Below are 23,927 nucleotides of genomic sequence, written 5' to 3'. Positions count from 1 at the left end.
ATGCACCATTTATAAAAGCATTTTCTTTTAAAAACCAATAGTCTTGGCTTACATTGTACCTAACCTTTCATTTACGTGCGATCACTGTCGGGCATCGTGGGACAGCTGCTGGAGGACTCTGTGCATGGGCAGCGGGCATCAAAGGCAGGGGAAAGCTGAGCTTCCCCCAAACGGCCTGTGTGAGCCCCCCCACACTCCACCTCCAGGCTCCCTCCTGCTTCCCACCCCCCTCTGCTGCAGATCTTTCCTTCCCCTGTGTCTGGGCCGCTGGGTTATTGGTGCCGGAACGGTGTGGGGGGGGGGGGCAGAGACCTCCCACTTTTCACCAGGACAGACCCCGCGGACCCCGCTCCTTTCCCCTCCTCTTCCCCCGAGGCCCTACCCCTGGCCAGGCCAGCATGGAGACCAGCCAGGGAGCCTGGGCAGCTGTGGGGAGCTGTGGCGGACCGTTCACCTGCCCAGGGTGCGGGGGTGGGGGGCAGAGAGTGGCCCGTGTCCCAGCCCTCCAGGCTCCCCGCCCAGCCCAGGGCAAGTAGAGGGTCTGCAACTCCATGTTGGCTCCCCACATCTGCCCCAACCTGGCTCCATGGGTGGGGGGGGCTCGGAGCTGCAGCCCGGCCAATGTAAGAGCTGGGCAGTCAGCTGTGAGGGGCCATGGAGTCGTGGACCCTCTCCCTGCCCTGGGCGGGGAACCTGTGGGGCAGTGGAGGGTCTGCCGCGGCTCCCCACAGCTGCCCATCCAGCTCTTAGCATGGCCAGGCTGCGGCTATAGGCCCCCCCGCTGGAGCCAGGTTGGGGACATCTGCATGGCCAGCTGTGGGACATGGGCGCGGGGCTGTTTTGCCTCCATCTCAGGCGGGGGGGGGCCCTCAGCCCCATTTTTGGAAGGGCTCAGGCTCCCTTGCCCTGGGCTGGGGCTGACAGGGGCTGGCCTGCAGACAGGGAGTCCAGGCGGCTGGAGCCAGGGCTTGCGCTGCCCACCCCCCTGGTTCTTGGGGGGCTGGGGCCATGCTGCCCGCTCAGGTTGGGGACCGCTCTGCCTGCGCAGCGCTCCATGGCGGGGGGTGAGGAGGGTGCAGCACCCCTATGCCAGGGCTGGAAGTGCTCGGGCAGCCCAGGGCTGGCAGAGGGGGGGTCTCTGAGCTCCTGCAAAGGAAGGGAGGCAGGAGGGGAGGGCCCTGGGCAGAAGGAGCAGGACAGCCAGGAGTGGGGCGTAGCCTCCCCAAGCCTGCGGTTTATCCACCGCCCATGCGTCAGGACGACAACTAACTCAGTGTCTACACTCACGCTGTGTCGGCCTCGGTCAATTGACCCTGGCTCAACACTGCTCCAGGCGGCGGTGTGACTGCGTTGCTGTAACGGGGCGCTGACTTTGGTGGGACACAAATTTAAGTGTGGACACATGCACACCAAGTCAACCTGACTTTGTAGTGCAGAGTCAGACCAGTCAGATGCCGCCCCATGTGTGTGGAATGGGGCCGAGGGAGGCGCCCAGCAAACGCTTGGGAGACACTTTCTGTTTCTCGGAAAACACAGAAACACACAAACAAGCCCTGTTCCAAGAATACAGTGGCTCAGCCGGCTTTACCTCCTCCCCTGCCACCAAAGCAGCTAAACAGTAACTAAGGGAAAACACTGCACAGAAATAATTGCTCTCAAAGGGCACGAATCGAAGTGATGCTGGATGATGTTCAAGAGGAAAATCTGGCCAGAATCAGTGACAGCATCGAATGGGGGCAATTAGTAGAAAGAGGGGGTAGAAATGGCTCCCCGGTGGTGGAGGGAGTGGAAGGGAGGTGTTCGCTGTGCATACAGCACTGGGGAGACTGTGACTGGGGCACTGTGCTCAGGGCAGGGTGACAAGCGTGTGTGGAGTTTGATCCCTGGGTCCATTTCTCTTCGTTCCTGCCCCAGTGGCCGGCTGCTCTGTAGCGTCATCCTGTCGTTTTCCATCGTGTGAGCCGCATTATTCCCCAGGGAGGTGCTGTTATAGCTCCCAATAAGGTGGTGGAATAGTGCTTTGCGCTTGTATTTGGGACACGGAGACAGGATCACTTTCGACTCCGATCCTGGCTCTGTCCCACTGGGGTCACAGCGGCTCCTTTCTGGGTTTTGACGGTGCTTTGTGCCCCCCGATTCCACCTTTTGTTTAGGGTCGCTGAGTCTGGGCTTGGGCAGGAAAGGCCTTAGTTCTGCACGTCTTTGTGGCGAGATGTCTGCCAGCGCAATAGTTCTGTAGCAGACCCGCTGTGGCTGTTATTAATTTCTTCCTCCCACTGACTGGTCTAGGGTGTTTCAAGGGCTGCTCGAGCATTCTGAGCAGCTTTTCATTCCCATGCTTTGCTCTGCTCCTTGGGGCAGGGGCTCGCTGAGCCCAGGGAAGATGGTAAATAGGAGAGTGGATTGTGTTTTCATGTGGGTTTAGTTTTCAGCCTCTCGCGCTGTGCAGGGGGGCCAGTCGCACTCGCTGCTTCGGTTGTGGTTGCACCAGAAGTCAAATTTTTGTTCTCTGTCTCAGCCCAGCTGTAACGCACAGTGGCTGCTGCAGGGCCTGTGCTCAGCGGAGAGTTGGGGGGTGTAGGGAGCTGCTACCAGGGAGTTCTCCAGGGACGGCAAGGGAGGGGGGGAGCTGCAGCATTTGTGTTTGCTGCCTGAGAAGACCCGTTATGCTCCAGACTTAGTGCGTCTCCTGCCTCTTTTCTTGCTGGGACTCCCGGACCTTTCTCTTGTCCGTTCTGTCCGTCTCCGTGCTGTCTGCCCATCCACGCTGGCCCTCCGGGCCCTTGGTTTGCAGTCGGATGCAGCCTTGGCTTGCGGGATTTTGTGTAATGAGTCCTCCCTATTCCTTTTCTTTCTCCTCCTCCTCAGGGTCAGGCGTTCTGCAGGCGTGAAAGGGGGTGAGGATAAGGGAGGGGTTGGGGTGAGGTGAAGCAGGATGGAGAGGTGGGGAGTGAGCCCAGGGCAGACTGAGGAGAAAGAGAAGACAAAGAGATGAGAAAAGGGAAAGGGAAAACTAGAAAAACAAAAGGAGTACTTGTGGCACCTTAGAGACTAACACATTTATCTGAGCATAAGCTTTCATGAGCTACAGCTCACTTCATCGGATGCATTCAGTGGAAAATACAGTGGGGGGATTTTATATACACAGAAAACATGAAACAATGGGTGTTACCATACACACTGTAACAAGAGTGATCAGGAAAGGCGAGCTATTACCAGCAGGAGAGCGGGAGGAGGGCGGGGGGACCTTTTGTAGTGATAATCAAGGTGGGCCATTTCCAGCACTTTACAAGAATAGTAGGAGGGGAAATAAACAAGGGGAAATAGTTTTACTTTGTGTAATGACACATCCACTCCCAGTCTTTATTCAAAAACAAGAAGAAGCTTGGGGGAGGTGGGCTGAGAAGAGAAGCCGAAGGGGGAGAGCAAGAGTGTAGGATATGTACTGTGCAGAACGTATATTTTAGGGGCTGGGTCATGTGACAAGATGCCTGCTTGTCTGGCAAGGAAAGAGACCAGCCAGCTGAAAAGCTGAGCCAGCAACCGGATCAGATAAACAACTTGGTCAGCAGCCCAATCAGGTGAACAACTGAGTTAGCCAATTAATCTCAGTGTTAGGCAGAAAAGTGTTCATACAATAGATAATGAATCGCTTTGTAACAGTGTATTAAAGCTGAGCATCTGAATGTGGGGGTGTGCTCGCATTTAACCCTGCGCTCTGCCCTGTTTCGGTGGGCTGATCACTCGCTGAAGCAGCAAAGAAATGACATACTTCTTCAGCTCAAGAGTCAGTCTGTGAATCTGGCCATTCTGGGTAACGGGGAAAAGAACTGGTCAACAAAGAGGTAGAGTGGGATTGTGAGCCTGGCACCCTCTCCCCTCCTGCGGCTCCCAAACCTTCATCACTACCGTTTATTAATTATTTGTCTAACCCTTCTGCCAGGTGAAGTTGGCGGCAGCCAGGGCCAGGTTCACTATCTAGGGGTTCCCCTTTCAACGATACAACACAGAACCGGCTCGAGCCCCCCACAGTGGAAAAATTACACACCACCCAGGAGCCTCTGAGAGGCAGTACTTCCCCACTCACACGCATGGAATCTGAGTGTAGGAAAGAAACATTTAATGAAAGGAGGGAAGTTACCTGACATAAATTAAGGAAAGTGCCACAAGGGGGGATTCATAATCATAGCACTGGGAGCAGGACGCCCACCCCAGAGCACGTGGGGAAGAGTCTTCTGCCTCATCTTCTTGATTTCCTCTTCCGTGCCCTTCTCTGCTCCCTCACCATACCCCACTCGCAGTGGTTGTCCTTGATCAGTGAGGACCGAGGGTTCAGAGGTGCCTCTGTCTGAGTTCACATCCTGCATATGGAGGAAGGCATCCTGCTTGCTCTGCCATCTGAGCACTTGTTCTGGCTGGCTATCCCACTAGCCACTGTTCCATCCCCTCACTGCTTTTCTGGCTACTTGCCTCTCTACTGTGATCTCTGCAGGCCAGTCTCCTGAGGGTCTATCCAACTTTTAGCATAGAAACCTGAGGCAAGCTGGTCAGAAATGCTATCCCACCACAAGTGATTATCAGCTCTTTTGAGTACTGTAAAATGACAAAAGCTCTATCTTTGAACAATACGGAGAACCAGGTTAAACCAGACCAAGTATCCTTAGGGAGCATTGACATTGCCAGACAGGAATATCTCTCTCTATCTTCCCTTACTGTTACATGGCTCTGGCATTTGAGCCCCTGGCTTAGCAAGTTCTTGTCAGCTGAGGGTGCCCCCGCTCCATCCGGACCTGCACAATTTTGCTCTCCTTTACTCATACAATAAGGACAACAACATTGATAATATTTCACTACCCGCATTCAGTACTACAGTGTTTTGTAACCCAGCACCAGCCAAAGTTGATCACTTTGAACAACACTGCTCTGTCTGGTGGATACCTAGGCAGAGTAGGTGTGTTCATGTAAATACAGTTTGCTCCTGAAGTCTCTCCCGCTCCCCAGCTAGCTGTCAGTGGAGAGTTCATTCAGACCCTGCTTACACCTGTATTCCTGTAATGTCCAGGGGCCCCAACTCAGATCGGGGGCCCAGTGTGCAGTCCTATGCAGATACAGTAAGGCATGGTGCCTGCCTTACAGAGCTTACAACTTCAGTGCACAATAAACCGTCCACCATGATCTTCTCTGACCCCTTCAACTGCCCCCTCCCCACCAATGCTTTTTCCTGGCCTACCATCAGCATGGAGAGAGGTGGTCTCTAGTAACATAACTGGTGAGGTTCCTTTGTAATTATTTGCTCTCCTTGGCCCATAAGTTAATAAAGGTTAGAAGTAGCAAATTGTAACAGGATAGAAAAAAAGAACATCACCCAGTGTCAATAACTGCTACTGACAAGTATTGGAGAAGTAGTCATGTTAATCTGTATCCACAAAAACAACGAGTCCAGTAGCGCCTTAAAAATGAACTGATTTATTTAGGCATAAGCTTTTGTAGGTCAAAACCCACTTCTTCAGATGCATGGAGTGAAAATTACAGATACAAGCATAAGTATACTGGCACATGAAGAGAAGAGAATTACCTTACAAGTGGAGAACCAGTGATGACAGGGTCAATTCAATCAGGGTGGATGTGGTCCACTCCCAATAATTGATGAGGAGGTGTCAATACCAAGAGAGAGAAAATTGCATTTGTAGTGCTTCATATTCCATTGTTAAAGGGCTTTTCTCCCAATTCCCATCCTCATTCCCTCCTGTCTCTATCACTGCTGGTCGTTCCACTCCCCTCCACAACCTGGGAACTATTTTTACCCCCTCTTTCTACTAATTGCCCCCATTCGATGCTGTCATTGATTCTGGCCAGATTTTCCTCTTGAACATCATTCAGCATCACTTCGACTTGTACCCTTTGACAGCAATTATTTCTGTGCAGCATTTTCCCTTAGTTACTGTTTAGCTGCTTTGGTGGCAGGGGAGGAGGTAAAGCCGGCTGAGCCACTGTAATCTTGGAACAGGGTTTGTTTGTGTATTTATGATTTCCAAGAAACAGAAAGTGTCTCCCAAAGAGTTTGCTGTGCACCTCCCTCGGCCCCATTCCACACACATGGGGCGGCATCTGACTGGGGCCTGGTCTGCACTAGGGTGACCAGATGTCCCGAATTTTTAGGGACGGTCCTGATATTTGGGGCTTTGTCTTATATACGCACCTATTACCTCCCACTCCCATCCTGATTTTTCACACTTGCTGTCTGGTCACTTTAGTCTGCACTACAAAGTTAGGTCAATGTAGCCACCTTGCGTCCACCTAGGTGTGCATGTGTCTACACTTAAATTTGTGTCCCACCAAAGTCAGCCCCCCGTTACAGCAACACAGTCACACCGCCGCCTGGAGCAGTGTTGAGCCAGGGTCAACTGAAGGAGGTCGACGCAGCGTGAGTGTAGACACTGAGTTACTTGGCGAGGGGGGGGCGGGGGCAACACAGCCCCCCCCAGCCCAGAGTGCCGGGTGGGCAGGCAGCTGAATGCAGCCCCCAGCCCCAGTGCAGCGGGCAGGTGGGCAGGCAGCATGGCCCCAGCTCCCCCCACCCCCCACAAGCGCCAGGGGGGTGGGCAGCGCAAGCCCCAGCTCCAACTGCCTGGACTCCCTGTCTGCAGGCCAGCCCCAGCCCAGGGCAAGGGTGCCTGATCCCTCCCAAAAGTGGGGCTGGGGGTCCCTACCCCCCTGCCTGAGATAGAGGCAAAAGCAGCCCCCTGCCCATGTCCCAGGCCTCCCACCCAGGGCAGGTGCAGGGACCCAGGCTCCTCACAGCTGCCTGTGCAACTCTCCCCGTCCTGGGCCCAGCGGGGGGGCCTCGGAGCCACAGCCCGGCCATGGTAAGAGCTGGATGGGCAGCTGTGGGGAGCTGCGGCAGAACCCCCATTTGCCGACCAGGGCAGGTAGAGGGTCTGTGACTCCATGGCCTCTCACAGCTGACTGCCCAGCTCTTACATTGGCCGGGCTGCAGCTCCGAGCACCCCCCATCCACGGAGCCAGGTTGGGGCAGACGTGGGGAGCCAACATGGAGTCGCAGACCCTCTACTTGCCCTGGGCTGGGCGGGGAGCCTGGAGGGCTGGGACATGGGCCACTCTCAGCCCCCTCAACCCCGCACCCCGGGCAGGTGGAGGGTCCATCTCAGCTCCCCACAGCTGCCCAGGCTCCCTGGCCGGTCTCCATGCCGGCCTGGCCGGGGGTAGGGCCTCAGGGGAAGAGGAGGGGAAAGGAGCGGGGTCTGTCCTGGTGAAAAGTGGGAGGTCTCTGCCCCCACTCCCCACACACCGTTCCGGCACCAATAACCCAGTGGCCCAGACACAGGGGAAGGACAGATCTGCAGCAGAGGGGGGTGGGAAGCAGGAGGCAGCCTGGGGAGAGAGTGGGGGGAGGGCACACAGGCCATTTGGGGAGGCTCAGCTTTCCCCTGCCTTTGATACCCGCCGCCCATCTCAGAGTCCTCCAGCAGCTGTCCCACGATGCCCGACAGTGATCGCACGTAAATGAAAGGTTAGTTACAATGTAAGCCAAGACTATTGGTTTTTAAAAGAAAATGCTTTTATAAATGGTGCATTATTTCCTGTAACTGAACGTAGCTGGGTTTGTTCAGTGGGTTTTTTACTGAGTTATAATCTCCTTTCTGATATAATCATGTGAACTCCACTGCCCAGGAGTCCCCGGAGACCGGAAGCCCCCATCTCCTCTAAAGCCCTGTGAATTTCTGAAAGGCCTTTTCCTGCTTGTCCAGCCTGGGGAGACCCTGGGTGTGCAGCTCCCCAGCCGACCCTGCCGGCCCCACACGCCAGTTGCCCTCCTGCTTGGAGCAGACAGGAGATGCGGGATCTCCTGGGCCCGTGGGGAGAAGAGGCTGTGCAGACACAGGTATGGACCAGCCGTAGAAACGTGAACCTCTACGAGCAGATTGTACAGGGGAGCCAGGGGAAAAGTCTCCCTTTCTCGTGATGTCATCTGTGGCAAGGGGGGGTCCGGTGCCAAAACAGGGACATGTGTGCCATCCTTTGCTCCACCGCAGCTCGGGAACCCATCGCTGCAAATCCCTGAACCCTGGGCTCTGGGTCTGTCGCACCAGGAAGCTGGTTCCTGTCACCAATGTGGGCAGTTTCTCAGGGGTGTATGAAGACTTGTTTAATTACAGCGGCAGCCATGGCTGAGAGTCACTAACTGTTTAACAGAGAATTTTCTAAGTGCTCTGAAATGTACCTGCTGAATCAGATTGAAAATTACTGTGCCCCTGGGGATGCCAGGCAGGGTTAATGGTCCATATTTGGGATTTTTGACTAAGTGGGTCGTGAGATGAAGCCCCCTATAAATCACATGGCATCTACATTTCCTAGCACTCATGGTGGTTTTCTGTTTTCCTCTGAAGCTCAAATGGTTCTGTTTCCTCCCTCCCTCCAACCCCAACCCCAACCCGCACCCTCCCTCCCACTCCCATCCCTACCCCCCAGGTGTTCTCACCATCTTGGGATTGATCTATCCGAGTGTCTGTCCCTTTCGGGAAGCAATATTCCCACAGTTCTTCAGGCTAAAGTTTGGAACTACATCATAGGGGGAGCCAAGCTGACGTACTAAAGAGAGTCAACGGCGCGTAAGCTATAGACCCATATGTCCTGCAGCTCCACCTGGTAAATTGTTTGAATCACTCATTAAAAAAAGAGCATCAGGAAGGTCATGATCCTACAGGGTCTAACCAGCATGGATTCTGCCAACAAACGTCACGTCCCACTCGTCTCAGAATTCTTTGACATGTTCCCTGGACAGAGGAGAGCCATCGGAGCCTGCTCTTGCTTTCTTTCTCCTCGCCAGTGTTTGATCCACGACAACCCTTTGCCTCTCACCCCATGACGGCTTAGCTTCTTTGGTAGCCTATTGTGCAGGACTTTGTCAAAGGCCCTTTGGAAGTCTGAGGGTCTGTGCACACAGCAAACGCTGTGCATGGGCTCCCCTCCCCAAGGTAGCTTGAATCCAGCAAACGCAGGTAACAATCACTCTGTAAACACCACAGTGCAGCCTTCAGAGGGGCTAGTGCGCAGAGTCCACACTCCCAGTCCATGCTGGACCAAAGGCCGACTTCCATCATGGCAGAAGGTTCCATGTTAGGTCCCGTGTTGTTTAAGATATTTGTTAATTATCTGCTGGGGGGGGTGGAGGTGAGCAGGGAGGGAGCAAAATCTGCAGCTGACAACAAGGTATTTAGATTAATCAGGATCAGAAGGGGACTGTAAGGAACTTGAGAGAAACTTCAAGGTTTCTCTCAAGGGAGGGATATCTCAGTGGTTTGAGCATTGGCCTGCTAAACCCAGGGTTGTGAGTTCAATCCTTGAGGGGGCCATTTAGGGATCTGGGGCAAAAACTGGGGGATTGGTCCTGCTTTGAGCAGGGGGTTGGACTAGATGATCTCCTGAGCTCCCTTCCAACCCTGGTAATCTATGATTCTAAAGAAGTTCTAGGAACACGCAACGAGTAAAATTCCCTGTTGATAAATGCAAAGTGATGCTCACTGGAGGGAAAGATTTAAACTCCTCAGGTACTTTGCAGGCTCCTAGGGTAATTGTACTAACTAGGAACTGACTAGGGGCTGTGCTCCTCTTGACCTGCTGCTTACAAACAGGGAAAAAGTGGTAGGGGAAGCAGAAGTTGGTAGTAACCTAGGCAGCAGGGGCTGTGAGCTGGTTGAGTTCAGGATCCTGACAAAAGGAAGACAGGAGAGTAGCAAAATACGGACCCTGGACTTCAGAAAAGCAGACTTAGATTCCCTTATGAACTGATGGGCAGGATCCCCTGGGAGGCTAATATGAGGCGGGAAAGAGTCCAGGAGAGCTGGCTGTATTTTAAAGAAGCCTTATTGAGGGCACAGAAACAAACCATCCTGATGTGCAGAAAGAATAACAAATATGGCAGGCGACCAGCCTGGCTTTACAGTGAAATCTTCGGTGAGCTTAGATGCAAAAAGGAAGCTTACAAGAAGTGGAAACTTGGACAGATGTCTAGGGAGGAGTATAAAAATATTGCTCCAGCATGCCGGGGTGTAATCAGGAAGGCCAAGGCACAACTGGAGTTGCAGCTAGCAAGGGATGGGAAGGGTAAGAAGAAGGGTTTCTACAGGTATGTTAGCAACAAGAAGAAGGTCAGGGAAAGTGTGGGACCCTTACTGAATGGGGGAGGCAACCTAGTGACAGATGATGTGGAAAAAGCTGAAGTACTTAAAGTACTTTTTTTGCCTCGGTCTTCACAGACAAGGTCAGCTCCCAGACTGCTGCACTGGGCAACGCAGCAAGGGGAGGAGGTGAGCAGCTCTCAGTGGGGAAAGAACAGGTTAAGGACTATTTAGAAAAGCTGGACGTGCACAAGTCCATGGGTCCAGATCTAATGCACCCGAGGGTGCTGAGGGAGTTGGCTGATGTGCCTGCAGAGCCATTAGCCATTATCTCTGAAAATTCGTGATCAGGGGAGGTCCAGGACAATTGGAAAAAGGCAAATATAGTGCCCGTATTTAAAAAAGGGAAGAAAGAGAACCCAGGGAACTACAGACTGTTGAGTCTCACCTCAGTCCCTGGCAAAATCGTGCAGCATGTCCTCAAGGAATCCATTTTGAAGCACTTGGAGGAGAGGAAGGTGATCAGGAACAGTCAGCATGGATTCACCAAGGGCAAGTCATGCCTGACCAACCTTATTGCCTTCTGTCATGAAATAACTGTCTCTGTGGATATGGGGAAAGCGGTGGACGTGATATATCTTGACTTTAGCAAAGCTTTTGATACGGTCTCCCACAGTATTCTTGCTAGAAAGTTAAAGAAGTATGGATTGGATGTGTGACGGGTTGGATCATAGAGACCCCCCTTGGGACTGCCACCCGATGTGCCAAGACTAATTCTGCCCCTGCTTTCCTATCCTGTCAGCTTAGGACTTCAGTGCCTGCCTGGTTTGAGCCAGACCCGCTAGCCTGCTGCAAACCCAGACCCAGGTCTGAACCATGTCCCCTAACAGCTGTAGGCTTAACTGAAAGCAGCTTACAGAAGTGTTCCTGTCTTTAACACTCAAATGCCCAACTCCCAGTGGGGTCCAAACCTTAAATAAATCCGTTTTACTCTGTATAAAGCTTATACAGGGTAAACTCATAGATTGTTCACCCTCTATAACACTGATAGAGAGATATGCACAGCTGTTTGCTCCCCCCCACCCCAGGTATTAAATGAAGTGAGCTGTAGCTCACGAAAGCTTATGCTCAAATAAATTGGTTAGTCTCTAAGGTGCCACAAGTCCTCCTTTTCTTTTTGCAAATACAGACTAACACGGCTGCTACTCTGAAACCTACATACTCTGGGGTAATTAATAAGTAAAAAGTGATTTTATTAAATACAGAAAGTGATTTAAGTGGTTACAAATAGTAACAGACAGAACAAAGTGAATTACCAAGCAAAATAAAATAAGACACGCAAGTCTAGGTCTAATCAAACTGAATAGAGATAAAACCTCACCAGTTCCAGTAAGCTCTCTTTTACAGACTAGTGTCCTTCTAGTCTGGGTTCAGCCATCACTCACACCCCCTGTAGTTACTGTCCTTTGTTCCAGTTTCTTTCAGGTATCCTTGGGGTGGAGAAGCTCTCTCTTTAGCCAGCTGAAGACAAAATGGAGGGGTCTCCCCGGGGTTTAAATAGACTTTCTTTTGTTGGTGGAGACCCCCTCTTCTCTCCTATGCAAAGTCCAGCTACAAAATGGAGTTTTGGAGTCACCTGGGCAAGTCACATGTCCCTGCATGACTGAGTTCCTTACCAGCCAAGCCACATTTCTGGGAAAGCCCAGATGTGGATTGCTGTCACCATGTTCATTGTTAGCTTTAAAAGGGCTTCTTAATTGGGCACTTACTGAGAATAGTCTTTTCTCAAGAAGCTGACCAACTGCTTCACTAAAACATACTCAGAATTAAACAAGTATGCAGCCAATATTCATAACTCAAATACAAAAATGATACATGCACACAAATAGGATTAATAAATTCAGTAGATCATAACCTTTACAGAGATATGTTACACGGCATATGTAGCATAAAACACATTCTAGTTATGTCATATATACATTCATAAGTATATTTCCATAAAGCCTTATGGGGGGCACCGTCACAGGATGAATGTCCTATAAGGTGGATAGAAAGCTGGCTAGATTGTCAGGCTCAATGGGTAGTGACCAATGGCTCGATGTCTAGTTGGCAGCCGGTATCAAGCAGAGTGCCCCAGGGGTCGGTCCTGGGGCTGGTTTTGTTCAACATCTTTATTAATGATCTGGATGATGGGATGAATTGCACCCTCAGCAAGTTCACAGATGACACTAAGCTGGGAGGAGAGGTAGATACGCTGGAGGGTAGGGATAGGGTCCAGAGTGACCTAGACAAATTGGAGGATTGGGCCAAAAGAAATCCAATGAGGTTCAACAAGGACAAGTGCAGAGTCCTGCACTTAGGATGGAAGAATCCCATGCACCGCTACAGACTAGGGACCGAATGGCTAAGCAGCAGTTCTGCAGAAAAAGACCTGGGGATTACAGTGGACGAGAAGCTGGATATGAGTCAGCCGTGTGCCCTTGTTGCCAAGAAGGCGAATGGCATATTGGGCTGCATTAGTAGGAGCATTGCCAGCAGATCGAGGGAAGAGATTATTCCCCTCTATTCAGCACTGGTGAGGCCACAGCTGGATTATTGCGTCCAGTTTTGGTTCCCCCACTACAGAAGGGATGTGGACAAATTGGAGAGAGTCCAGCGGAGGACAATGAAAATGACTGGGGAGCTGAGGCACATGACTTATGCGGAGAGGCTGAGGGAACTGGGGTTATTTAGTCTGCAGAACAGAAGAGCTGGGGAGATTTCATAGAATCATAGAATCATAGAATATCAGGGTTGGAAGGGACCCCAGAAGGTCATCTAGTCCAACCCCCTGCTCAAAGCAGGACCAATTCCCAGTTAAATCATCCCAGCCAGGGCTTTGTCAAGCCTGACCTTAAAAACCTCTAAGGAAGGAGATTCTACCACCTCCCTACGTAACGCATTCCAGTGTTTCACCACCCTCTTAGTGAAAAAGTTTTTCCTAATATCCAATCTAAACCTCCCCCACAGCAACTTGAGACCATTACTCCTCGTTCTGTCATCTGCTACCATTGAGAACAGTCTAGAGCCATCCTCTTTGGAACCCCCTTTCAGGTAGTTGAAAGCAGCTATCAAATCCCCCCTCATTCTTCTCTTCTGCAGGCTAAACAATCCCAGCTCCCTCAGCCTCTCCTCATAACTCATGTGTTCCAGTCCCCTAATCATTTTTGTTGCCCTTCGCTGGACTCTCTCCAATTTATCCACATCCTTCTTGAAGTGTGGGGCCCAAAACTGGACACAGTACTCCAGATGAGGCCTCACCAATGTCGAATAGAGGGGAACGATCACGTCCCTCGATCTGCTCGCTATGCCCCTACTTATACATCCCAAAATGCCATTGGCCTTCTTGGCAACAAGGGCACACTGCTGACTCATATCCAGCTTCTCGTCCACTGTCACCCCTAGGTCCTTTTCCGCAGAACTGCTGCCTAGCCATTCGGTCCCTAGTCTGTAGCTGTGCATTGGGTTCTTCCGTCCTAAGTGCAGGACCCTGCACTTATCCTTATTGAACCTCATCAGATTTCTTTTGGCCCAATCCTCCAATTTGTCTAGGTCCTTCTGTATCCTATCCCTCCCCTCCAGCGTATCTACCACTCCTCCCAGTTTAGTATCATCCGCAAATTTGCTGAGAGTGCAATCCACACCATCCTCCAGATCATTTATGAAGATACTGAACAAAACTGGCCCCAGGACCGACCCTTGGGGTACTCCACTTGATACCGGCTGCCAACTAGATATGGAGCCATTGATCACTACCCGTTGAGCCCGACAATCTAGCCAGCTTTCTACCCACCTTGTAGTCCATTCATCCAGCCCATACTTCCTTAACTTGCTGACAAGAATACTGTGGGAGACCGTGTCAAAAGCTTTGCTAAAGTCAAGAAACAATACATCCACTGCTTTCCCTTCATCCACAGAACCAGTAATCTCATCATAAAAGGCAATTAGATTAGTCAGGCATGACCTTCCCTTGGTGAATCCATGCTGCCTGTTCCTGATCACTTTCCTCTCATGCAAGTGCTTCAGGATTGATTCTTTGAGGACCTGCTCCATGATTTTTCCAGGGACTGAAGTGAGGCTGACTGGCCTGTAGTTCCCAGGATCCTCCTTCTTCCCTTTTTTAAAGATTGGCACTACATTAAAGATTAAAGATTACATTAAAGATTTGATAGCAGCCTTGGGGAAAGAGCTGATCAACCTGACTGCAGCCCTGAGGGGAGAGAGGTACCAGCACTTCAGTCCTCTGGTTCACGCACTGCTCTGTTTCCGATGCTGTGGCAGGTTGAGAGCTGTCAGGTTACCCAGAGTTCCTATAAAGCACATCTGGAATTGTTTTCCAGGCAGAGGTCGCTTGCTAATCAGGTTCCAACTCCAGCCCACCACCCCACACAAATTGCACAGACCAATAATGAAACTGAAATAATTGATTCTATCTCTGTCTTTCCATAAGCAAAAAGAACAGGAGGACTTGTGGCAACTTAGAGACTAACAAATTTATTTGAGCAAAAGCTTTCTTGAGCCATAGCTCACATGCATCCAATGAAGTGAGCTGTAGCTCACGAAAGCTTATGCTCAAATAAATTTGTTAAAGCTTTCGTGAGCTACAGCTCACTTCATTGGATGCATGTGAGCTATAGCTCACGAAAGCTTTTGCTCAAATAAATTGGTTAGTCTCTAAGTTGCCACAAGTCCTCCTGTTCTTTTTGCGAATACAGACTAACACGGCTGCTACTCTGAAACCTTTCCATAAGCACTTAGTTTCTATCAGTGACATAACAGAAGCATCCCTATAAATTGGCATCAGTCCTGTGAGAGCTCCAGTAGCCTGGCCGGAGGGCACAGCAGCTGGAAGGCGCTCCAGAGGCTGCAGGAGGAGCAAACGTTCGTTCTCCAGGCACAGAGGTATTGTTGGCTGCTTGTCCTTCACTTGGTTGTAATCTCTGACTAAAGAATGTGTATAACTGAAGATCTGTCACTGAAAATGCTCCTGGATTACAGGAAGAAAAAGGTTTTGACTGGCAGATCTCTCTCTCTCTCTCTCTCTGTCTGTACAAGATCCAGCTAATAATTTCCAGGAGAGATGGAATCACCCAGAAGGTGATTCTTGAGAGCTTTGATTGAACTTGGTTAATCATCTCATGCTAATTTGAAAGCTTCTCAATAAATTTAGTATCTTTAGCATCATATTGCAGAGGATGCCCCCTTCCCAAGAGATACGATAACCATGAATTCACGGTGTTCAGGTTTTTCTGGCCTTTAGGTCATTCCCTGGTGATAACTACAGCTGGTCAGATATTATGTGTCAAATGAATGATGAGCTTGTCACATTTTTGGCTGGTGAATCACTCCTGACTTCTGCAAGTGTATTCATGATTTGTAAACTATTCAGAATACTCCGGATGAAATGCTTTCTGGCAGCATAGGTGTTTGAATCCTCTTTGCTTTGAATGTTATTCATTCCAATAAGTTTTCAAAGAATATTCATTTCTGCAAAAACTTATTAAGCTTTTGTGATTTGTGAACCTTTTACTAGATAACCAGCAGTTGCCTGAATACTTGTAACGAGTGATATAACTTCATGAATTCTAACCAGTTGAAGTTAGTGCTTTTAGTCAAAGCTCTGAAATACCCCGGACCCAGTTATCTTGGAGACCAGCCTCTTTAACAGTGGTGACCAAGTATCAGGTAAGATCAGCTGGGTGGATCTCAATGTTGCTGAGTCTATACTAGTAACTGAAAACCCCAGGCTGTCACACAGCTGTAATTTGGAAAGTCATGTGTAAAAAAGCCAAAAATGGTTGAAAACTTAAACATTGGACTGTAACAGACTGTGAATCCCAGTGTGAATGGAACCGGGTGATATCTGGAACAAAAGAAGCTCTCAGCCAGGCTCATAGGAGTTTCCATCACTTCACACTGGCTCAGACAGTCTAGATTTCAGAGTGATGTCTGAAGCCATGGGCAGTGGATGCATTGGTGCCAACTCTGTGGGTGCTCTGTGGCTGGAGCACCAAGGGGAAAAATTAGTGGGTGCTCTGCACCCACTGGCAGCCAAGCTTCCCCCCTCGCATGCCGCATCCCCACTGCCCCCAGCGCTTCCCACCCCCACCCCTGCCAACTAACAGCTGTTTAGCGGCGCTTAGGACTTTCCAGGAGGGGGGGGGAGGAGCGGGGATGTGGCATGCTCAGGGGAGGAGGCAGAGAAGAGGCAGGGCAGGGATGGGGACTTGGAGGAAGGGGGTGGAATGGGGCTGGGGTGAGGGCGGTGCAGGGGCGGGGCCAGGGGCTGTGGGGGGCTGTCGAGCACCCACCGGGCAGAGGGGAAGTCGGCACCTATGAGTGGATGAAGCTCCCCAGCCCAACTTTTCTGTCTGTGGCCCTGCCCATGCTCCACCTCTGCTCTGCCCCAGGCCTCGCCCCTCCCTCTTTCCCCCTCCTCTCTTCTCTCCCCACCCCGCTCACCCCTTCCAGCCAAATCCCTGAACCCAAATGAAGCAAATGATGTTTGAAAAAACCACTCCTCTGCCATTTCTTTCTAGAGAAAATGGAGCGTGTTTCCCACTGCATGCCAGATGGTGAGGACTGGACATGCAGAAAGTACCTAATTAAAAGCACTTTAAACTTGGGAATAAGAAGTGTCAGTCACGGGTTTTTTGATATACCCTGAAGTTTGTCAGAGGTTTATTTGCAAAAGCTTTGTAGTAAGGGTGAGTCAGCTGTCCTGCTGAACACAACGTTAAATATTATGGGATACATGATGCAACTCTTCTCTGTTTTACATTTTCTTAATCAGTATTTCTAAGCTGGTTTTATATTTTAAATGTACTCTTAAGCCTTCAGAAAGGAATCATTCCAGAGTACAACATATTTAATTCACTGAAACAAAGACATTATTTTAAATTCATCAGTCACAGAGGTTTAGTGTGTTCATAACAATATTCACTGCTTTTAGAAAAAGGGACACTAATTTAATTTGTGTGATCTCCATAACAATAGACGTGCTTATGAAATTTCACCGACTTCAAAAAATATGTTTCCAAAGATTTTAGGCATAACAAAGGATTTTCTATCTTACTAAGGTACTGATTTTGCTGGAGGGTTCTCTTATAACTAGGTTCACCAAATTGTCAGAACAGTAAAGAAAGGTAGACAAACGAGATTCCTTATCTGGAAGAAAAGGGGTGTTGTCCCTTTAAGGGCTCTCTTCCACAGGAGGTGACGGGAGAAAGATTACAAGGATGGACAGGACAGGACGACTTTGGAAGCAAGTTTTTTAAAATTAAAACGTGTATTTTAGAGAAGGATGGTCTTTTGAAGGATTTATTTTAAAAACGATATGTCTGAAGATCCAAGCATTTAAGGCTAAAGATGAATATTCAGATTGTGCATCTAAAAATCTATGCAAGAATTTTTTTAGAGATGTGATTTAAAATCTTCAGCAACACACTAATGAAATATTTTTAAAGCAAATTTTAAACTAAGGTCCTGTAGGCTGACATGTTCTGAGTAAATATTACAGCAATACACAACTGTTTTTGGTGGTCAATTCAGAAACTGATAGTATATACCTGCCAAGAACTTGATGACAACATCATTAAGCCAATGATTTTTCTTCAAGGTCTCTCTTGCCCAGGTTTTGGACAGGGTATTGAGGCATTGCTGTGCTCAGGGTTGCACATCTAGTCTATGTAGGAACCGGTTTTATTTTCAAAAGGGAATTAGGCAGGTAGGAACCTAAATGCTATTGTCTGGGCCTGGGTCACTCCAGCCTTTTTTTAGCTCCAGTAGGTGAGACCCTTCAGAGAAGATACATTGCTTGCTAGGAGCTGCCATACAGGGCTCTGGAGCACCATTTAAAGTTGGGGGGGGGCCTCAGTTCTCCCCTCTCCTCCTCAGCATGTAGGCCCAGCAGCCTAACAGAGAACATTGTTTTAAATAATAATTAATGTAAGTAGTAACAAGCATAATGTATTTTAATTTAGCAAAAAGAACTAGTTTCAGTAGTATTAAGAAGGAGTTGTTTTGGTAAGCTTTGTTTAGCTCTGTAAAAAATCTTTGCTCTGCAAGAAGTCTTGCTTTCGAAGTTATTTCCTGTTCTGCGGGTGAGGAAAGGACTGTCCGGTGTGCACCGGAGAAGAGATAGGAGGCGCCAAGTGGGCAGGATAAACAAAGGGGAGCAAGAATTCGAGAGGCGCCGACCAAACTGCCAGGGTCGTTCGAAGGGCTGAGGAAGGGCAAATTAACAACCCTAAAGCAAAGGCAAACACCCCCCAAACTAAAAGAAAAGTAAAGCCAAAAAAGCAAAATAAAAATTATACTGCAAAAACTCCCCCAAACAACCCAGCACAAAGTTAATTCAAACCAGCCCTCACTACTTTCTAATTAACAACTCCAGCGTAACACAGCAAGGCCCCATAAACTTGCAGGGGGTCTTGTTATGCTCAACAGCCTAATATTGCAATAATCACTAAAAGCCAAACAAAAAGCACTAACAATGATGCATCTCAGCCAGGAAATGGCGCCCCAAGCGATTCTAAACGTACCCCCAAAAAGCTTAAAAAACAAAATCTGCTTAATGTAGCTGTGACGAAGCAGGACTGTTCTTAATGTTTCCTCTGAATTGTGTTGGGGTGCCTCAGTTTCCCCTATGCAGTTCTTAAGTATCTAGGGGGTAGGAGAAGTGTGTATGATCGTTGCAGAGCCCTAGAGGGCAGATGTGTGCAGGGGTCTGGACACAGAGAATGGCCGACACCCTGTTTCCTGGCAACTGATGGCCTGGCCCATCCCCCCTGCAAGGTGAGAGCTAAAGGGTTGGAGAACAAAGGAATCAGGTGACCTCCTGGCCTGGGAAAGGGACAAAGCCCAGAGGAGGGGGGACTGGAGAGAGTTTCAGTTTGGGGCAGGCTGGGGACATGGAGTGAAGTGCAGACATGGTTGTCTGGCTCACTGGCCCCCAAAATGGACCCAGCTAAGGGGTTCTGTTCTCTGCACCTACAAGCTCTGTTTTAGACCATGTTCCTGTCGTCTAATAAACCTTCTGTTTTACTGGCTGGCTGAGAGTCCCGTCTGACTGCGGAGTTGGGGGGCAGGACCCTCTGGCTTCCCCAAGACCCCGCCTGGGCGGACTCGCTGTGGGAAGCGCACGGAGGGGCAGAGGATGCTGAATGCTCCGAGGTCAGACCCAGGAAGGTGGAAGCCGGGTGAGCTGTGTGTCCTGAAGACAGGCTGCTCACAGAAAGGAGACTGCCCCAGAGTCCTGCCTGGCTTCATGGGGAGCAGTTCCAGAGCATCTCCCGGGGACTCCGTGACAGTAGCCCACCAATTTATGCACAAAGGTGTAAAACAAAACAAAAACGAAACACTAAAACATTAGAGCAAGTAGCTAAATGAGCAAATATAAAAACATGGGTACAAAATTCTGTTCGTTGTGTGAGGAATAAAGCTCGCCCCCACATTGGCAGCCAATAATCCACCAGCAACAACTTAAACCGTGGCACAAAATTCTAATTAATTTCATGAATAAATTACCAAAAAGTAAAAAAAGGTTTCCATCCCTACTAGTCATTGTGAATTCCTTTTCAAAATGAGGAAAAGCTTTCCCTAAAACAACAGCACCAGAACCGCTGCTAAAAAGCTTAGTACAAAAGTGGTCTGTAGGTACAGAGCCCCCAAGGTTATAAACTCAAATAACGGGGGGTGCATTCATCAAAATAATCTTTACCATAATAACGCATGCCTTCAAAATTAAACAAAAATTTCATATCCCATACTGACCTCCATCCTCAAAACAGGTAAAAAAAATAAATTGTACCATTAAAAAGGCACTGCAAAAAGTGATGAACCACACCAATAAAAACTGGCCTAAAAAGCTGCCCTTACTCTTGGCTGCCATCCGCAGCTGTGACAGGCTAAAAGCAAAAATTCAGCCGTATCAAATTCTGTTTAAGCAGCAAATGAGGTTCATAATTAATCCCAAATGCCTCATTAAAAATGATAAAAAACACCCTACGGCAACACAGCATAACTACTTCCAGTGGCTTAAACAATCGCAAATAACAAAACTACCTTATAATACAAAGTAAACCAAGCCATTAAATAAATACAAAACTATATAAGCAAAAAGCCACTAATTCTAAGCTATAAAAGGACCAAAACCAGGTAATAGCTCTAAAATTTAAAAAAAAAATTTAAAAATCATACGCTAAACTCCAAATAAACAGGCCCCTATTCCATAATTAACCATCTTAGCCCACTAGTGTACCATATTAAAAAAAAATAACCAGCAAACTCAGATGGGTTCATATTTTACAAATACAATTGTTTTCCAAATTAGTTTGTGTTTAATTGTTACGGGCATGGACTGGAGGTGTATACCTGCCAGTCAAAAGTCCAAGGAACATGCAAATTCGTGCACCCCAATAAAAGTTTATTTGCACACTGCTTAATCCCATGAAAAAAGTCCTGCCAAAAACCTGCTACATGCAAAAATGCTGTTATTCTTGGAAATGTTTACACATTTTGGTGGTTCAGAAACAGCACACACACACTAAAGCATACAAGGGTTTAATTTTACAAACTACAATAAAATCCCAAAAATACCCATGCATAACAATACTCTGTATGGGCCTTTTGCAAAAATCACATTGCAAGTCCTGGGTCAATATAACCAGCGAAAATCATAACAGAATAATAAAGGTTACAACCCCTAGGGGTTTCAGAGTAACAGCCGTGTTAGTCTGTATTCGCAAAAAGAAAAGGAGGACTTGTGGCACCTTAGAGACTAACCAATTTATTTGAGCATGAGCTTTCGTGAGCTACAGCTCACTTCATCAGATGCATGCCGTGGAAACTGCACTATCAGATGCATGCCGTGGAAACTGCACTATGCCCTAGGGGGCCATTTGTACATTTTAAATCTCTTTTATAAACGCTGTGGACCCAGTCCACTCACCTTCCTGTCTTTCACACCAAAACCACTAAGGTGCGCAGTTACAGTTGCAAAAAAACGTAACAGTGCTCACTTTAAACAGCCTGCCAATTATAAAAAGGCCTTATCCACACTTGCTTAAAAAGCAACCACCAATTAAAGCATATGTAGCACCCATAACAGCCACCCTACATATTGTAGTTAATTAAATAATAATTTGACCCTCACACAGCCCAAATGTGCACCAACAGCACCCCTTTATTCACGGCTTGGTACAACTCCTTACAACAAACATCTCTCCCGTTTCATAAAAAAAAAAATTAAAAAAATTAACCCGTACGATACTAAAAAGCATGAAAGCTGGTACAAAAATATTAAATTCTGTAAACTTAATAGCATTAAAAAAACCAACGCTAGCGCAGAACAAGCTTTACACCGCATAATAATACATTACCCGATTAGTACAGACGGGGTAAATCCACGAAATCTACAATGGCACACTTAAAACCACATCAACCATACACTTTAGGCTCAATATGCCACTATGCAAAACACAGCTAATAAAACAGCTACAGCCGTATGGTGCTCTAAACAGTTGTAAGCCATTGTCCTAACAAATAAATTAATTAATTAAATTCAAGCCACAAACGTGTCTGCCTTAACCTCCCTTCTCAGCAAACATAAAAACAATCTTTTGCTCCCTTATGCTCCAAAATGGTATAAGCCGATAAAATCACACGTTACATGGCTTTTCCCTTCTCCCTCCCACTTCCCTGGTTCTTCTAACGCAGACAGAGAGCCACAAACCAGAAGTCCAAGATGCAGACAATTCAACGTTTATTGGGGGTATTTCCAGCAAGCATGATTCCGAAGCCCTTCGCACCAGTCGGGCTTCCCCAGCTCTGATGCCGCGGAGCATTTACCTCGTGTCCCCCTGTCACGGAGTGTGGGGGAGTCCAGGGCCTGCACCCCTCTTCCTGGGAATCACCGTGACTCTCAGCCAGCCAGTAAAACAGAAGGTTTATTGGACAACAGGAACACAGTCCAAAACAGAGCTTGTGGGTCCAACCAGGACCCCTCAGTCAAGTCCTTTCGGGGGAGCAGGGAGCTCAGACCCCCGCCTTGGGGTTCCCTGCATTCCTCCACCCAGCCCCAAACTGAAACCAAAACCCCCCCAGCAGGCTCCCTCCTGCAGCCTTTGTCCAGTTTCCCGGGCAGAGGTGTTACCTCCCCTCCCCCTCCTGGCTCAGGTGACAGGCTCTCAGGTCTCCCATCCCCAGGGAAACTCCCCTGCCACATCCCCAGGTCAACACTCCCCCCTCCCTGCTGCGTCACACCCCCTTCCCAGCTCTGACGCCCCAGAGCCTTGCCTGTGTCCCTGTTCCCATTCCCCCCTCTTAGCAAAACATGATTCCAGTTTCCTCCCCCCACTTCCTGTTTGACCTCAGTCTATATGGTAAAACTTGAGTTCTGCTTAGCCAATCATTTTACTGAAATGTCACTAACCAATCCTAGCATATTGTAACATAATTCTCTGACCAACTATATCCCACTATCTTAATTGATTTATACCTAGCAAAATTAATTATACGGCAGACAGAAACAATTAAAGATCCAGACAGAGACCAGACAGACAAACAATAGAAAAGTGGGGACCATAAAGACAAAACAATAAAGAAATGAGGGTTTCACAACCACAACCGTTGATAAGTGAGTTCTTGGTAGGCAGAAAGCTCTCACACTGCATTTTCTTTAAACCTTCTAGGATCTTGTCTTTCTCTGGAGGTGTTAGATGGGATCGCCTTCTTAACAGCAAAAAAAAAAAAAAAAAAAATTAAAAAGAGGAGCCCACGAAAGCTTAGGCCCAAATCAGCATATTAGTCTCTAAGGTGCTGCAAGGGCTCCTCATTGTTTTTGCTGATACAGACTCACACGGCTACTGCGTAACAGCCTAATTTTACCTTCTTTCAGCGTGACTGGTTTGGGATGTGAGGAGGTGACCGGTCGCTTCCCAGCTTAGGGCTGCCCCTGCTGCTTAGCCTAAGAACAAGGCCTCAGACTAGCGCAGTGAGAGAAGGCCCACACACAGGCAGACTGTGATATTGATTCTTTGGTTTTATACCCCTGTAACTAGCTAAGTGATAAAAATACACCTAAGGTCTTAAAGTTTAGGCCTTTACAGACAGGCCTGAATATCTATTTTCTAACAATACGTGCAAACAAATACCCTAACAAAACACATCACCATACGCAACGCGTTCAACCATCCACACACCTACACACCATGTGGTCTTTCCAACCCCTCCCAACTCTACCAAAAAAAAGGCAGAGAGTCCTGTGGCACCTGACAGACGTCTTGGAGCAGGAGCTCTCGTGGGTGAATGCCCCCTTCGTCGGCTGCATGGCATGTATTCACCCACGGAAGCTCCTGCTCCAATACGTCTGTTAGTCTATCAGGTGCCCCAGGACTCTCTGCCGCTTTTACAGATCCAGACTAACACGGCCGCCCCTCTGATTAAAAAAAAAAAAAAGCATATCTAAGCCCCAAAATTAATAAAAATATACACAAATAAACAAAATTATTAATCACCGTAACTATAAAAAATAAACTACCAGGCAATAAATATGCCCCACCTTGCCAATTTAAAAAAAAAACCCTTGCTCCATGCATAATAAAAAATTAGCAACATATTACTAAAACACGTTCAATAACAGCACCACCAAAATACATCATAAAAATATATTTAAATTATTAAATTAAAAAAAGATATAGCAAAAAATATCTACTCAAAAGCCACCTGTACAACAGTATATATGTAATA

At 48.3% G+C, this 23,927-nt stretch overlaps 2 long non-coding RNA genes across 2 annotated transcripts in view; both read right to left on the bottom strand.

Moving 5' to 3' along the window:
* LOC140905813 (uncharacterized) overlaps nt 1-22,310 on the bottom strand; it is a 58,647-nt gene extending 36,337 nt beyond the window's left edge. The window contains exon 1 of the long non-coding RNA XR_013635248.1: nt 22,029-22,310. This is a non-coding gene — a long non-coding RNA (uncharacterized LOC140905813). The remainder of the gene's footprint in view (nt 1-22,028) is intronic.
* LOC140905816 (uncharacterized) lies at nt 2,712-6,857 on the bottom strand. The gene is made up of 2 exons (XR_012156953.2): nt 5,576-6,857; nt 2,712-2,966 (listed from the first exon to the last, which is right to left on the bottom strand). It is a non-coding gene; the product is annotated as an uncharacterized LOC140905816 (long non-coding RNA).
* Nucleotides 22,311-23,927: the final 1,617 nt, after the last annotated feature.

The sequence above is a fragment of the Lepidochelys kempii genome, chromosome 2 (assembly GCF_965140285.1).
Source record: "Lepidochelys kempii isolate rLepKem1 chromosome 2, rLepKem1.hap1, whole genome shotgun sequence".
NCBI classification, from domain to species: Eukaryota; Metazoa; Chordata; order Testudines; family Cheloniidae; genus Lepidochelys; species Lepidochelys kempii.
This window is presented reverse-complemented; position numbering and strand designations above follow the sequence as displayed.